The sequence below is a fragment of the Amphiprion ocellaris genome, chromosome 9, assembly GCF_022539595.1.
Source record: "Amphiprion ocellaris isolate individual 3 ecotype Okinawa chromosome 9, ASM2253959v1, whole genome shotgun sequence".
Lineage (NCBI taxonomy): Eukaryota > Metazoa > Chordata > Actinopteri > Pomacentridae > Amphiprion > Amphiprion ocellaris.
The window spans coordinates 20109637-20127127 of record NC_072774.1 but is presented as its reverse complement, the minus strand read 5'-3'; the positions used below and the strand labels follow the sequence as shown (position 1 = coordinate 20127127).

General features: G+C 39.7%; 1 long non-coding RNA gene across 1 annotated transcript; it reads left to right on the top strand.

Annotated features, from left to right (window-relative positions):
* The first annotated feature begins 6765 nt into the window (after window positions 1–6765).
* LOC129349583 (uncharacterized) lies at window positions 6766–11677 on the top strand. The gene is made up of 3 exons (XR_008602640.1): window positions 6766–7232; window positions 7625–7725; window positions 9571–11677. It is a non-coding gene; the product is annotated as an uncharacterized LOC129349583 (long non-coding RNA).
* The last annotated feature ends 5814 nt before the right edge of the window (window positions 11678–17491 follow it).

Below are 17491 nucleotides of genomic sequence, written 5' to 3'. Positions count from 1 at the left end.
TTAGAAGAAAAAAATGGTTTAATGCCAGTCGCTCGACTGCGAAACTCAGAGGTGCTGAGTGATTTAGAATCGTTTCTATCGTATTTGTGTGAGTCAGCTAGAGCTGACATTATTCAGTTGATAGAGGACAATTTACTCCTCTTTTCGGATCATCCTCGTCAAACGTCTGTGTTGTTCCATGATATTGATGTGCAGGGTCATCCTCCTATCAAACAACATGCATACAGGGTTAATCCGACTAAACGGGCCCTAATGCAGCAGGAGGTGAGCATCTTGTGGAACATGGGTTAGCTGTCCCCAGCATCAGCGCATGGAGCTCTCCATGTGTGCTGGTTCTGAAACCAGACAACACTCCTCGTTTTTGTAATGATTACCGAAAGGTAAATGCCGTCACAAAACCCGACTCCTATCCGTTGCCACGGATGGAGGATTGTATAGACCGGGTGGGTTCAGCCAGATTTGTGACCAAACTGGACCTTCTAAAAGGCTACTGGCAGGTTCCGTTAACGCCCCGTGCGTCAGAAATATCTGCATTTGTTACTCCTGATACTTTCCTCCAGTACACTGTTATGCCATTTGGGTTGAGAAACGCTCCCGCTACTTTCCAGCGTCTTATGCATGTAGTTCTGGCTGGAGTGAAAAACTGTGAGGCGTATCTGGATGATGTAGTGGCTTATTCCTCCACATGGTCAGATCATCTGAAGACGTTATCTGAGATATTTAGTCGCTTAGGAGAGGCATCTCTCACTCTTAACCTCACAAAATGTGAATCTGGGAAAGGAACTGTGACTTATCTGGGGAAACAGGTGGGTCAGGGCCAGGTTCGTCCAGTAACAGCCAAGGTGCAGGCTGTAGTAGAGTTCCCTGTTCCTCAGTCAAAACGAGCGTTGCGCCGTTTTCTTGGTATGTGTGGGTATTATCGAGGATTCTGCAGAAATTTTTCGGAGGTTGTCGCTCCTCTTACTGCCCTAGTTAGTCCGTTAAGAAATTTTGTGTGGACCCCCGCTTGTCAAGCTGCTTTTGAGTCAGCCAAAGCTCTGTTATGTAGCGCTCCTGTTCTTGCTGCGCCCGACTTTGCGCGTCCTTTTAAGTTGGAGGTGGATGCTAGTGTGTGGGGCGCAGGCGCTGTTCTCCTGCAGGAAGACGACCAGAAACTCGACCATCCCATCTGCTACTTTTCTAAAAAGTTCAACAAGCATCAGGTACATTATAGTACCACAGAAAAGGAAGCACTGGCCTTGCTGCTCGCCCTGCAGAACTTCGAAGTTTATCTAGGTTCTAGTTCAGGTTTTTACGGACCACAATCCTCTAGTGTTTCTCTCTAGGATGAGAAATTCCAACCAGAGGCTCATGTGTTGGTCTCTTTTGCTGCAAGATTTTAACTTGCAGATTCGTCATAAGAAGGGTTCTGAAAATATACTGGCTGACACTCTGTCAAGGTCCTATTTGAATTAAATACCTTAGGGGGGTATTTAATTCTTGGGGAAGGGGGTGTTACGACTGCGGTCGTTATTGTAGTTTCCTGTGCTGCGTGTGTCCTTTTTATGTCCCTATCATGTATGCAAATAGAGCTGCGCCGCACCACGGCCACGGTTGGTCGCCAGGATGACGGCTCGGCACTGGATTGGTTGGCTGTACCAGGAAGACCGCGATATAAAGGCGGAACCGTGACGTCGTCTCCGGGTCAGAGGGTCCGAGGGCGTGGCTACATCCTACCCTGCTTCCAACCTACACGTCAGCACACTTGGGTTCCAGTGATCAGCTGTGATTTAGGGATTTAATATTGAGTAATCGCAGTGGGCAGCCACCTTTTGTTTAACCGGCTTTTTCTCATGTTTAAGTTAGGATAGGGAGGTTAGACTTTGTTGTTCTTTTTACCTTTTTGTTTTGGCAGATCAGTTTTGGGTTAATAGCTTAGTGGCGTTTTGTTTGTTGTTTTGGTTTTGCTCACTGTCGCTTTCAGTTACCAGTCCCCCATTGTTTCAGTTCTTAAAAATTGTTGAGAAATAAATACCTAAATTTTATGCAAAAACGTGTGTTGGAAATGCTTGGGACCAGGGGAAGGATGCCTCTTCGTGTTACGCACAGTGACCCCTAGGCTGGGCGTAACAACCCCCGCTTGTCAAGCTGCTTTTGAGTCAGCCAAAGCTCTATTATGTAGCGCTCCTGTTCTTGCTGCGCCCGACTTTGCGCGTCCTTTTAAGTTGGAGGTGGATGCTAGTGTGTGGGGCGCAGGCGCTGTTCTCCTGCAGGAAGACGACCAGAAACTCGACCATCCCATCTGCTACTTTTCTAAAAAGTTCAACAAGCATCAGGTACATTATAGTACGATAGAAAAGGAAGCACTGGCCTTGCTGCTCGCCCTGCAGAACTTCGAAGTTTATCTAGGTTCTAGCTCACAAACAGTTCAGGTTTTTACGGACCACAATCCTCTAGTGTTTCTCTCTAGGATTCCAACCAGAGGCTCATGCGTTGGTCTCTTTTGCTGCAAGATTTTAACTTGCAGATTTTTCATAAGAAGGGTAGTGAAAATGTATTGGCTGACACTCTGTCTAGGTCCTACTTGAATTAAATACCTTAGGGGGGTATTTAATTCTTGGGGAAGGGGTGTTACGACTGCGATCGTATGAGGTTGTGTTTTTTTCTGCACTCTGTGTGTCTTTGTATTTAATCAATCCAATATGTAAATAGGGCTGCGCCGCACCACTGCCAGGATTGGACGTCACGTTGACGGGTCGGCGCCGGATTGGCTCGGTCTACCACGAGGACGGACATAAAAAGCGGAAAGATGACGTTGCTTCCGGGGTTCAGAGAGCGAGGGAACCAGATTGGCGAGTCATTCTGCGCGGAGTCCCAACCAGCACACAGCAGCACAGTCCATCCACTCCTTAGTTCTTTGTTTAACAACCCAAGTTTATTTGTAAGAGAAGGGATCGAGCTGCTATCTTTTGTTTCTTTCGTTCCTCTTGTTTTCGGGAAGTTTAGCGTAGTTTTGTTTGTTTTGACTTCAGCTCATCCATACTTTTAGTTTGTTTAATACAATCTTTGTTTATATTCGCTTTTGGAAAATAAATTATTGATTTCGTTGGAAAAATCTGTGGTGTGTGCTGCTTGAGGCCCCAACAGGATGACATTTTCATGTTACATTCACTGACCCCAAAGCTGGGTGTAACAGGCGCTTTGCTTGACAAGGCACTCTGTGTTTCTGCTCCACTGTCTGGACGCAAGATGCTTGTCGTTGCCCCGCGGCTATAGGAGTGGTGAAGCATAGGTCTTCACAGGCTGCTGGCAAGAGCTACATTTTTCCCACTCGACATGAAATGGGAAGGTCAGACTGAAAGCCTCGACGTGAACTCATTCACGATTGTGTCAGCTTCAGTTAAGCCAGGTTTCGGTTCAAGAAGGCATTTAAAAACATACCATTGAGTAAAACAACATACACAGGAAGAAATTTTGCTCTGCTGAAATTCTGGATTTATTTATTTTTTTGCTCACACGTGAGTTTTCACTTCAGGCCTCCTGTAATATCCCTATTTCAACAAATGGCATAATGCAACGTCACATATGGCAACAGGTACATACATAGAGGATCGCACTAGACTGGTCCTCCTTTATGCAGTCTGCAAAACAGCACTCAAATGTTGGCAGTTAGCAGTCAACTGAGAACACATGCGATTATACAAGATTGTCAGGCTTCACGGATAACATTAAGCATAGCACTTGTTTGTTTAGAGAGAAAACATTTTACAAGCATTTCTGAAGCCCTTCTGCAGCTCACATAACAGTTTTCATTCAGACAGCATTCGTTTCCTTTTTTTGTCCAAAGGTGTTTTAGCAAATTATTTCAGACGAAGCATTGTTGTGGATTTTTCAATTTTTAAATGTCATTTTTTGATGCTGTGGGTGCAACCAAAATTTCCTTTAGTTCTTCTGTACTGATGTGGCAGCTGATAGTTCAGAATCAGAGCAGATAAATCTAAAATCATCTACACAGCTAAACACTAGTATTTTGTTTTACATTTTAAATTTTGGTTCATCAACCAACATCTAACTTGCAGACAACTTTCTGAAAACCAAAAAAGTTTCTCAAAAGTTACTCTTCCTGCAAAGTGTGAACAGTAGAACATCAAAGTTCAAGCTCATTTTCCATTTTCATTAGTAGCCTCTGCTGTTGTTGTTCCATTTGCTTTGGCTATGTGAATGTTGCATGTGGCTGCTCAGTGAGAACAGACTGTGACCTGAGCACATAACTGATGTTTGTGTCAGTAGTGCAAACCTCTCAGTAGCCTTTCCGATTCCAAAATAAAGTAGGCATAAATGCCAGAAACTCACATATTCTATTGTAAATGCCTGTTATACAGATTTAACTCAGATTTGTCCCCTTCTGCGCCACAGATTTTATATACATCTGCTACATCTGTTCACGAGAGGACAAATTTGTGCTGCACACATGCTTCTTTTAAGTCATGTCCTCCTTAAATATACAATAACACACAGTCATAATGAAGGACTTTCCAACAACCACAGTGTTGGACTATTTCCTGCTGACCAGCTCTACTGGTGCAGTAAAGCTCCTGTCTTAAAGGCACGTCAAGACATGTCAACAGTAGCTGGCCAAGGAATGGAAAATTTGACTTATTCACACTTCTGCCCAGATGTTTGCAGTCAGTTTAAAGATTAAATCCAGGAACCAGCTGGTCATAAGCCCACCTCTGTAACTCTAAGGCCAGGGCACAACTTGCAAACTGCAGCCACTGAGACATTAGCTTCAGCTGACTGGATTTGGGCTACGTTTTACACAGTGCTCCATAAACACCACATTAGAACTGACTGTCCTTCCATAACTGGCCCTATAATGTTGTACAAATGGATTTTTAAGTCATCTTAAGCAACAAATACCTGCACTTTGAGTGAATTGCAAATTGTAGTATAAAAATGCTTGTTCCACAAGACAAATGCCTCCGTGACTGACAACATAGCAACTGACTGTGGATAGATACTGACACGAAGTAAACAAAAACTAATGATCTACAAAGAATCCATTCAGTCAGCAAAGAGCACAAAATCTGGTATAAATAATATGCTTAGAAGAAGCAGCCTTGTTTAGCTCCTACTTTAAAAAATGACTGTGTGAATTGATAGATAAAAATGCAAACCTCTTGTTTTGATTATAAATTATTTTGTCAGATGGCTGATATTCAAATTGTTCATATTTGTACAGTATGGGTTTATTTGTTTTCCCTCAGTAACTGCTGTGCTGTCATTCCTGTTGACTTTTGACTTCATATGAGGTGTTGGCTGCTGATGAGAGAAATTACTAAGGCACTATCTGGGGTTTATTATGGCAGATGTGAAGCAGTGACTCGAATTAATGTCACATGGCTGAGTGTTTTGGCAAAGAATTTGCAGTGTCTATGTACTGTATTGTATGGCTGAATAGGCAAATCTCCTTCAAGATGACTGAAGATGCTGATGAGCCTGAACCCATTTCTTTCTTCATTCTTTAACCCTTTAAGACCAACCATTGTGCAAGTCCGCCAGGACATATTTTTACATTTTTACATGCTGTAGTGCCATTTTTTTTGAGTATTTTTATTTGCTTTACATCAAAATAACCCTGATATCCCAAATTTTAATAATATGTATTGACTTATGTCTTAACTACTACAAAAAATTGCTTAAAAGTGCAATAAACCTTAAAAAAAATGAAAATCGTTTTTGTTTTTTTTCACATATATTTCAAAATACAGAAATTGCATAGCTGTATCCCTCAAATTTGTAAATGTAAAAAAGTTGCACAATATCACTTGGAACCACAGGAAATTTATTTGGAGTCTGTACATAATTTGCTTTTTGAGATATGGTCAATTTTGTAACCTGTAAAAAAAAAAAAACGAAAATAAACAAAACTGCAAAATTTGCAAAGAGACAACATTAAAACAAATTATTTACAATAGTGCAATCAATTTTCTAAGTGTGCCAGATACTTATGAACACACAGATTTTATGTACAAAACCATGGTCAGACCATAAAAAGTGCATTTGAAAATAAAAGAAAATCGTTTTTACTGAGTTGAATCAGAAACAGTATTTTGATGGTCTCCTGGTCCAAGTACTTGGACAGGTCTGATGGAGAAGGGCTGTCCACATATTCTGACAGAGGTGGCTGGACACCTGGCCTCCTTTTCGGCAGGCAGGAAATGTGGCAGAGAAGGTAAGCTGTCAGGTTCCTTCTCAGTTTTCCAGCCAGCTGTAGGGAGCGCCTCTGGCCCGGAGCGCTCGCTGGTGGAGCGGCTGCTGCAGCGTCTCCTGGCTGGAGGACGGTCTGTCCCTCTACCTCTCGCTGGGGTACCAGGACAGCAGGAGACCTCCATTCTCTCCTCTTCCTCCTCCTCCTCCTTCCCAACGTTGTAAATGCTGCACACAGAAAAAGTTACGTGGTACGTTAGCTGTGCGCAGCACATGACTTGTAAAAATGATGCGTATTTTGCGCGGAATGCTTTCGGCGGCGTTCCATGTATATTATACTTTCTTTACTTTTCTCCAACTCAAAACAAACAACTTCTCATGAATACAGACTTACATGTCACTGGAATGATCAATTCCTTCGATAAGATCGGCTTCATCCGCGCTGGTGGCAGAATCCGGGCCAGACGAGTGGCTGGACTCTTCATCCGACGCTGTAGTTTGCTGGAGAGCTTCACGCCAGATGTAAAATAGTTTGGCACGACCAGGTTTTTGCGGCTCCTCAACTAATGTGTGGAAGTGTGTCAAAGGTGTGTGTGGTGGCTCTGTGTACGGATCTGGTAATTGGATTTTCCGTTCTGAAACGGGTATTGAAAAACAAAAAACGAGTGGTTATTTGATTTTCGTTTTAAAATACAAAAATTAAAATTGAAATACAAGGCGTTTTTCCTTTTCATGATCAAAAAGGGATATACGATTTTTTTTTTAAATGCTTTGATTTTCGTTTTATATTTAGAATAACAAGAAAGTAAAATCAGTAAAAAGGTCCGTTTTTTCATTTTCTGAGACCGGAAGTGGTCATCAGCAAGTGTGCAGACAAACGACAACAAGATTCTCAGAGGGCGGAGCCAGAGAGCAGCGATTGGTCAGACCATAGATAATATAGAAGACAGCACGCTTCCGTATCTAGTCTTCTATGTATCTATGGTCTGCACGTCTGGTAGCGTTTCTGGATGCTGTTGATCTTGTTTTTGGAGTAAAACACGGTAAGAAGATAAATACTTCTAACCAGTAGCGTTGTTTTGTTGTACGTTAAGTCAGTGACGTGTGAAGAGTTGTGTTTTGTCGTGTTTGAGCAGTTGGTCCGGACGCGTTAGCTAGCTAAGCGGCTAAGTTAGCTAGCGGGCTAATTAACACAGGTGGCTAACTTACCGCTGAACACCTGTGTTAGTTGCTGGGTGGGGGGGTGGGGTTAGGGTTAAATTTCTCACTAGCTCAGAGGACAGGCTGCTTTTTACTCAACCTTGTAAGAGAATGTCTGTCAATGCTTTCAGCAGAATTTAGAAACACAACACTTCCTAAACAGATATTTTGAGGCTGTGAGGCTGAACGTTTGAGAGTCTGTCAGTGTGTTTGTTTGTGGTCTTTCTGTTTCTAGGTGGAAGCTGAATTAGTGAGGATGACTCCTGCTCCTGTCATCTCTAAGCTCCTCACACATCTTTACCTGCACATGAGAAAAATCACTCATGTAGAATGCAGGTATGTTTGTCATTGTTATAAAAAGATGTTGCCTGGTGACCTGTCAGAAACCCATTATACAGAGTCAGCCAAAATAATGTTTACACACATCAGGAAAAGAAAAACTTGCGTAAATATTTCAATACCAAATTTATTCAGACATCATGAGATTAATAAAAGTTATCTTTGGCCTCTACAATTACAAGAGGTGATCAAAGTGGTGGCCACTGGCTTCCAGACATTTCTGTTGTGTTGTAGACGTCACTTGTTGATGCTCCATTCATGAGGGTAATGCCATCTGTTGGGAAAACATCGTACAACAGGACACAGAGTTATCGTGATTTGATCAAACTTAGAGGTAGCTATATGTATAGAAGTACTTATACAAATGAAATATTTATAAAAGTTTTTCTTTTCCTGATGTGTGTACATTATTTTGGCTGACTCTGAACTTAATGAGAACAAAACTGTCATTTAATTGTTGCTCTGAAAGCTTCTTTAGTGAAAACCAGCTGGTGTTCTGCTTTGAAACGAACTGCTGTTGAGGTCTGTGTTTTTAGGTTTAACCCCACAGTTTCTGAATGAACTGATAGTTTGTTTTTTTTCCTGATCAATGTGGATGTTATAGTTGGTGGTAACATTTACTGATCATATAATCAGCATGACAATATAACAGTATAATATTCTGACCACCTGACTAATACTGTGTTGGTCCCTTTATGCTGCTAAAACTCCTCTGACCCAGTGGTTCATCAGAACCTCTGGGGATGTCCTGTGGATTCTGTGGGTCCTGTGGGTTGCAGGGTGGGTCCTACTTAGACCAGGCTGATCCTGGACCATCCCACAGATGCTCAATCAGATCTGGATGTGGGGAGTGTGGAACCCAGGTGAACAGCTTAGCTCTGTCGTGTTCCTCGGACCACTCCTGTAGTAGCAGTTTTAGTTTGTCCTGCTGAGGGAGGCAGCTGGCATCAAGGACTGCTGTTGCCATGGAGACTAGGGGGTTGTTTGTCCTGCAGTGTTTAGGTGGTGGTACATGTCAAACATCCACATGAATGTCAAGGTTTCCCAGCAGAACGTTACATTAGAACAAGATGATGGATGTTGTTCTCTTCAGCTGTCAGTGGTCAGAATGTTGTGGCTGATCGGTGGATCTGTCTGCCTTTACTCTGACGTCCAGAGTTATACAAAAGTGTAGTATGTGTGCAGTGCAGAAGAGATTTACTTTATTGTATGCATATTTTTTGTTTTTTAAGGGAGAGCATTTTTTTTATCCACCTGAAGAAGACCTAATCTTTCCCTTCAAAGGATAGTTAATTGTTACTACGGCTTCCATAGTGGTCCATCAGAGAAAATCATATCCATATACAGATTTTTATTAATTCCAGGGCTGGTTCAGTAAAGATTATAATAATAACTACATCAGATAATTCTTGGTTGCAGTTGGAATTTTGCAGCCTGAGAGATGGTTGAGAAGGTTTGCAGTTCTTGTTTTAGCAAAATATGTTATAATAGAAGATCTTTATTGTCATTGTACATGAAATTATCTGCAAACCAGCAAAGTGTATCAGTCTGAGGTATCTAAAAATAAATAAAGAAAAATGGTTCTAAAGCCAATAATAAACAGAATATTTTGAGGGAATATTCTAAAAAGGAAAGAAAAGCTCCATTCTCACTCCTCTCAGGATAAACTGTCATTAAAATTGACTTTAAATTTAGCATCAACACGAGATAAAAACATTTACTTTCATTACTGATATTGTCAAGTTTTAATAAAGTTCATGCTACTTTTATAAAATGATGAAAGTGAATAAATTGTATTTCTGTGATCTGTGTTTGATTTCTGTCTTTTCTCCTGTCATCCAGATGTTCAGAGGGAGATGATGCCACATCTGGTCCAGCTGATGGAAGGTCTTGAAGTTCTCTGACTGGCCTCGACTGAAGATGGTCGTCTCACTGGATTTAAGGTTCAGATACTCAGTAACAAACTCCACCAATGAGCCAACAGGGAAGCTTTAGGTTTATTAAATGTTGCTATGAAGGTATCACTGTTTTTCTTTGTGAATGCAATGTGCTCCAACTGAAACTTGAATTAGAACTTAGAAGTAAATCTTTCCATCTGAAAGGATTTAGTTGCATTAATAACCTCACAACATTCAAATTTTTATTCCAGTCTTGGCTGGAAATAGAATCTCTGTATTGATTCAGGTAAAAACTGAACTTCACAGCATGTTGGAGCAAAACAACCAGATGAAAACTGTGATGGTGTTGGATTGTCAGACCGTAATGTTGCAGCTCAAAGCAGCTTTTCTATCTCAGTTCATTCTGACATTCAGCTATGAATCAACACAGCAGATGGTGATCCATGCTGTGGAAGTCTCACATCTCCTGATTTAATGGAGCTGCTTTTCACTTTTTACACTGTTTATTCACCAACACTTTATTTAATAAAAGTCCCATCTAGTTTTCATGAGGAATGTGATGTTTTAATTTCTCTGAATAACTGCAGTCTAATGCAACAGCTGGAGTTGTAACATCTGTCCTGATATTGATCATGAAGTATTGATCAGAATACTTATAGTTAGCAGTCATCCCTGAAGTTTTACATTAAAATCTTTACTTGTGTTGTGAACTTTGGTAAGAAGCAGAAACGTTAGTGTTGCCATGGATACATGAGTGTTAAATTCTTTCCATGTTTCCATTTTGGGAAATGCAGTCCAGTTCCAGAATGTTGAGGAATTTAGTCTCACAATCACAGACAACAAATATTATCTGAAAGTCGGGTTATTGTTGTTTATCAGCACAATACAAAATGATTGATGTTAGAAATATTCCAGTTAAGACTCTAGAATATCATGATTTATGTAAATTTACCTCAATAATATGAATGTTCAGGTTAAGATTGTACAGTGATATTTATTATGCAAGTTTAGCTGATTAAAGTTTATGACTCTGCACTAAAATATTATTTAAATTGACATCATTATTATAATATTTAGGGTCAGACCCTACAGTATTGAGATTAAGAAATCAAATATTCTATAAAATGTAAATACACTGAACTCATTGGGATATATTTAAGTGAGACTCTACAATATTATTTGACACAAATCTATCTAAATCAAAATTGTAATAATTTTCACACCAAACATTTACTGGACTGATTTAAACATTAAAATCACTCCTTTCTAATCCTCTGCTGTACGTTCAAACCTGAGGCCTGAAATAGAAACACACAAGTATCTGTTTGAAGGAACTTCTGCAGAGTCCTGGTTCCAGAACATGATGATAGAATTATAGACAAACTTTAACAAAAGCTGCCTGAGAGTTTACAGGTTTTTATGTTAGATTTCTTCAGTAATTTAATGAGCGTTATCAGCAAAAATCAAGTGTTCATTTGATGAACTTCATTTCCTAAAACATCCAGAATTGGTACTCATATCTTTGGCAGCTGTAAAGTTTCTGCTCCAAAGTTCACAACACAATGAATTAATTCCTAAAACACTATCAGTGCTGGAGAGCGTTTGTGATGCTGAAGCAGTGACCAGTTTTTCTGTTTCTTCTCTGGAGATGCACAATGAGGGACGTCTGCAGAGACTGAGAAAGAGTCTCACCACATCCTGACATGAGGAAAAAGACTTTATTGAAGACTACAATGAGAAAAACTATCAGACAGCAGACGGCTGCATTCAAGGTGAGCTCTGAACATTTGATCTGGAACAGGAATTCAGTAACTGCAGCATGAGCTTCATTTCAGTCTGTAGCTGCTGAATTCATGGATGAATCATCTGGCACTAGAGAGGAAGACCATCAAACATCCATGTCAGCTGATGGAGGTCCAAGAGTCTCACCAAACAAACAACCTACAGAGTGAAGACCTCAAATCTGATTGGACGGCCTCCTATTCAGCCACGTGTGAACAAATGCCTCTAAGTTGATTTGTTTTCTAAAATAAATCTAGTTTGAGTCCTAATCTATGCCTGTGTGTTTGCTTCTTTACACCGCTGTTAACAGTTTAGGCTGTTAGATTGTTCCAGATAAGACAAGTAAAAGATTCTTCAGAGCCGTTCTACCACGAGCCTGACAGGAAGAACTCCAACAGCTACTGAATGTTCCTGTGGTCCCCTCAAGGCTACAGGAGGAGCCCTACGAGGACGAGTCGGTCCTCCTGATGGTGGCCAGTCGTTGCGGTTCAAAGCCAACACCAACTACATGGACTTCTACTGGACCACACGGAGGCCTTCAAACCGGACCAACAACTTCACCGACTCCCCGACTCGTGGGGACATTTTATAAACCAAAACAAGAAATGAATTACTGGAGAAAACAACAGATTAATTGACAAAGAAAATGTGTTTTCCAACATATATGGCTGAATTACTCCAACATTACAAGATACATACAATTTAAATTCAATTTAAATTTATATAACGCCAGTTACAGGTCAAATTGTCTCAAGACGCTTTATTTTTATATTTTTTGGTCATACTTAAAATATGACAAAGTAAGAAATTTAAAGCTCTTGACTAACCCAATTTATTATTTGGATTTTAAGAGATTAATCGACAATTAAAATAACTTTCTCCACTAAAACTAATAAACATGAGGTCAAATAGAAGGAAGAGTTTTAAATACTGCAGTCCCATGACGACAAGAATAAAGTTTGTCAACAAAAAGTAAATCTGCTGGTGGATTCCATTAAAGTCCTAATAAATGATAATAAAGTGTGATACTAAAGGTTTGTGGTGCTAAAAATGTCCAAGTAAAGATATGAAGTTGAACATGTGGATGGAGGTTGATAAAAGTTGACCTCCCTTCATTTCTCTGGAGCGACTCCATGGATTTTATGGATGGTGGTTAAAGACCTGCTCTTCTAGTGGTCTTCCTTCTAGTCGCTGTAAAAAGTCAGTCCATCTTGGCCGACTTCAACACCTCTTCATGACAACTTGTTCTGCCTCCGACCTGGTGGAAACTCCAGAAACTCGGGAAAACCCGTGGAGACTCGAAGAACCCGTGGAGACTCGAAGAACTCGTCGGGCGGGGGAAGGTGTGGTGGGCGGTGGGGGAGTAGAGGGGGGAGGCCGCCACCCACCTCCCCGCCTACGGTCCGCCCTGACTCCACCCAGACTCCGCCTTGCCTCCGCCCATGTGGTCACTTCAGGAACTACGATGTGAAAGGGACGACGAATTTATTTCTTTTCATCTGATCTGTAGCTCAGTGAGTTAAGGATTTGCCTGTGGAGCTGCAGGTCGCTGGTTCAAGACCAGACACTTCTTAAATTTTCTCAAAATTCTGACAAAGACAAAGAAAGAAAATTGCCGCTGCTGGGACTCGAACCAGCGACCTTCCAGTTGGTAGTCACTCTTCTTATCCCCTGAGCTATTCGCTCAGATACTAATTCTTCTTTTTTTTGCGCATTTATCATCTATTTTTTGTCGTTTTCGAGTTTTTTTTTAACTCGAGTCTCGACTCGACCCTTTTTCTCAGGAGGTTGGACTTCAGCCTTTGTGCTGGAGGGTGGAACCCTCAGTTCCAAGACTTTCCAAAGCCTCCACACCTCCCGAGTCCTCAGGACCTGAGCTTTCACACAGTCTGAGGGCTGAAATTTTCTAAGTCCCACAGTAGTTCTCTGTTAGTTTGAACCTTCAGACAGTCTGAGGACTGAAATTTTCAAAGTCCCACAGTAGTTCTCTGTTAGTTTGAACCTTCAGACAGTCCAAGGACTGAAATCCTCTAAGTTCCTGAGTAGTTCTCTGTTAGTTTGAGCTTTCAGACAGTCTGAGGAGTGAAATTTTAAAAGTTTCTCAGTACTTCTCTGTTAGTTTGAACCTTCAGACACTCTGAGGACTGAAGTTTTAAAAGTTTCTCAGTACTTCTCTGTTAGTTTGAACTTTATGGTTAACAGAAGCCTTAAAACTTGTGACCATGAGTCTTGATTTCACATTTAGACCATCCATCTGAGTTCTTCTCAGACCTTCACCTGTGGGTTTTTTAGAAATCCTTAACAAACTTTGATAATCTTCACTGAACAGTAAAGTTTGTGGAGATCAGAAGGTAACATTAGTTTGATCAATGCCTTCAACTACTAGTAGACTTTATCTGGAAAGCAGTTTTCTTAAATGAGTTCTTAGTAAATCTGTCCACAATCAAACCAAGAACATAGAAAGAGGAAATGTTTGAAGAAACAACTTGATGTTTTCATTTCAGACTAGAAAACACTTTGACTTTAATCTGTTTTTGCTCTTTTTCATCCTTTTATTGTCTCTTCTGTTTAATTTGATCTTCTAAAGTTTAACTGGTGTCTTTTCAAATGTTTTGTCTTTAGTTTGATTCTTCTTAAATGTTTAGTTTTGCTCTTTTCTCACCTTTTATTCTTTTCAAATGTCTGATTTGATTTCCAAATGTTTTGTCTTTTTAATGTTTGTTGTTTTTTTCAAATCTTTTATTGGCTTGTTTGAAAAATTCCTTTTTCTTTCCCAATGTTTAATTTTTTGATGAAATCTTTAAGGTTTTTCTTTTTAAATGTTTTACCACCTTTTAATGTTTCATTTTCTTTTTAAACGCTTCATTGTATTTTCTGTTTAATTCCTATTTAAAGTTTTATTGTCTTTAAGATGTAATTTTCTAATTAAACATTTAATTTTTTAATTAAATGTTTTGTCTTTTTAAAGGTTTAATAATCTAATTAAATGTTTTGTATTTTTTTAAATGTTTAATATTGTTCTTGTTTAATTGTATTTTTTTTAAATAGAATTTAATTGTATTTAATGTTTAACTATATTAAACAGACAAAATATTGAATTAGATAATTAAACAAGATACAATACATGTAATTATGAAAATTTTTCAAATACAAATACTAAAAATTACAGATAAAATATTTTCAATAATTAAACATTCAAAAAATACTTTTTAATAATAAACCTTTTAAAACGTTTTATTGTATTAAATGTTTTTTCCTTTGATTTAATTGCTCTTTTAAATGCAATTTATTTCTTTAATCTTTTTTTGTCAAGATTTTAACCCCAACCTTAAAAATGAAATAAACCCTTAAATCACAATGAAAATACTTCTGTTGTCACAATCATGAGTTAGTCAATTATTCACTTTATCAATTCAACTTTATTTGTTTAGCACCTTTCACACATGACAAAATTAAACAAGCAAAGAGAAAAAACTATGCTAAAAGTATGATTAAAACTAAAAAAACATATTTAAAAAAAGATTTAACATGGTCATACAATGTGTTGTGTCCAGGGGATGGAGTGAGTTTATTGAAGTTTTCTTGGGTTCACATGGGAAATCATTTAAAATATAAACTTGATATTCAGTCTAAGGAAACTGGAAACTGCAGAGCGACACAAGAACCAACAATATCTCCTGTTTTCTCCTTTAACGAGTCGACTCTTCTTGTGCTTTCATACCAAAGAACTACAGACTCTTCACAACCTGCTCAAACTCTTGGTACAGGCCCTCACCACACGGGTCAAGAAGGTTTCCGTCTCATTTCTACTCTGAAGCTCACCTTCTCCTGCTCAAACTGCTGACAAATGTTTCTGCTGCTCTAAAGTCTGGTCTCCAGAACTTCCTAAAAACTCTCAAAGTCTCTTCTGCTGCAGGTTGCTTTGTAGAACTGTTCCAGAAAACCTCACTAAACCACATGGAGGGGCCTCAAGATAGTCGTCCAAATGAAACCATACAAAAACAAAACTAGCACAACCCAAACGCTAAAGTCTCCTACAGCCTACCAGAGAACCTCTGAGAACAGAGAATCAGGACAGGAACTCTTACCTTCTGGACAACCAACGTTGGTTCTCAAACAAGAATACAGAATGTGTCTGACCAAAAACCTCTAAAGACTCACTACAGCCAAGATAAAGACACAAATCAGCTGCACCAAATCCACTAATCACTGCACACATTAACACCATGTGCTAACTGTGGCTAAAGAACCACATTTACCAAGACAACTATCCAGTACAAAGCCCTAAAACACACCAAGAAACACATTAAAGCCTATTTTACTGCTGGAAGCTGCAAGCCAACGCCTAAAGAACATACTAAAGCAACAGAGCCAAACCCGGTTCAGTTGGTGAAGAGAAACAGAGGAAATGTTTGTCTGCAGCTAAACAAAGCAGGAAGACACTGAGCTGCTCAGGTGTTCCTGATAACACCAAGCAGCCACCTGGACAGCCAATAGGAACACAGCTTACTGGAAGTGCAGAGGGCTGGCTTAGTCAAGGAAATTTAGTTTAAAGTTGAAGCAGAAAGTTAATAAAGAAAGTTGAAAACCACCTTCTGATACCTGAAATCTCTGTGTTTTCACACAAAGAACGCCTGAACATGTCAAACTGGTTCCATAGTAGAACCCTCATTGTAAAAATGTCATAGTGTTTTGATCATTATCAAGTGAGAAACCTCAATCCAGACTCCTCATAATGACGTTTGAGATTTATGCTGCTGTTATTTGTTTAGTTCAGACTAAATGACAGAAATCCACAACTGTAATTTTATTTCAGGACTCGGTTATTAAATGTCAAAACAATCCATGTGACTCTAAAAACTCAACAGCTTTACAAACTCCAAGATTAAACTCTCCACAAGGATCCAAAATAAGTTGGACTTCTACATGAGAGCTTCAATTATTCTTCATCTACTTCCTGAAAAGTTTGGTCAATAAAAAAGACAAAAACTAATATTTTCAGTTGAACTAAAGACAGACTTTGTGATTTTTCTGCTCACACGTTGTGTTGTTGTAAACTCACTCTTTCAAATAAATAGCTGCCTAACCCCCAGGAAACCAGCGTTTGTCCTGTTTTTGTGTTGCTCCTCGGCAACCCTAGATAGCCGGGTCGTAATGTTTTTTGAGCAACACGCCATACTATGACATTTTTACAATGATGGTTCTACTATGGAACCAGTTTGACATGTTCAGGTGTTCTTTGTGTGAAAACACAGAGATTTCAGGTATCAGAAGGTGGTTTTCAACTTTCTTTATTAACTTTCTGCTTCAACTTTAAACTAAATTTCCTTGACTAAGCCAGCCCTCTGGACTTCCAGTAAGCTGTGTTCCTATTGGCTGTCCAGGTGGCTGCTTGGTGTTATCAGGAACACCTGAGCAGCTCAGTGTCTTCCTGCTTTGTTTAGCTGCAGACAAACATTTCCTCTGTTTCTCTTCACCAACTGAACCGGGTTTGGCTCTGTTGCTTTAGTATGTTCTTTAGGCGTTGGCTTGCAGCTTCCAGCAGTAAAATAGGCTTTAATGTGTTTCTTGGTGTGTTTTAGGGCTTTGTACTGGATAGTTGTCTTGGTAAATGTGGTTCTTTAGCCACAGTTAGCACATGGTGTTAATGTGTGCAGTGATTAGTGGATTTGGTGCAGCTGATTTGTGTCTTTATCTTGGCTGTAGTGAGTCTTTAGAGGTTTTTGGTCAGACACATTCTGTATTCTTGTTTGAGAACCAACGTTGGTTGTCCAGAAGGTAAGAGTTCCTGTCCTGATTCTCTGTTCTCAGAGGTTCTCTGGTAGGCTGTAGGAGACTTTAGCGTTTGGGTTGTGCTAGTTTTGTTTTTGTATGGTTTCATTTGGACGACTATCTTGAGGCCCCTCCATGTGGTTTAGTGAGGTTTTCTGGAACAGTTCTACAAAGCAACCTGCAGCAGAAGAGACTTTGAGAGTTTTTAGGAAGTTCTGGAGACCAGACTTTAGAGCAGCAGAAACATTTGTCAGCAGTTTGAGCAGGAGAAGGTGAGCTTCAGAGTAGAAATGAGACGGAAACCTTCTTGA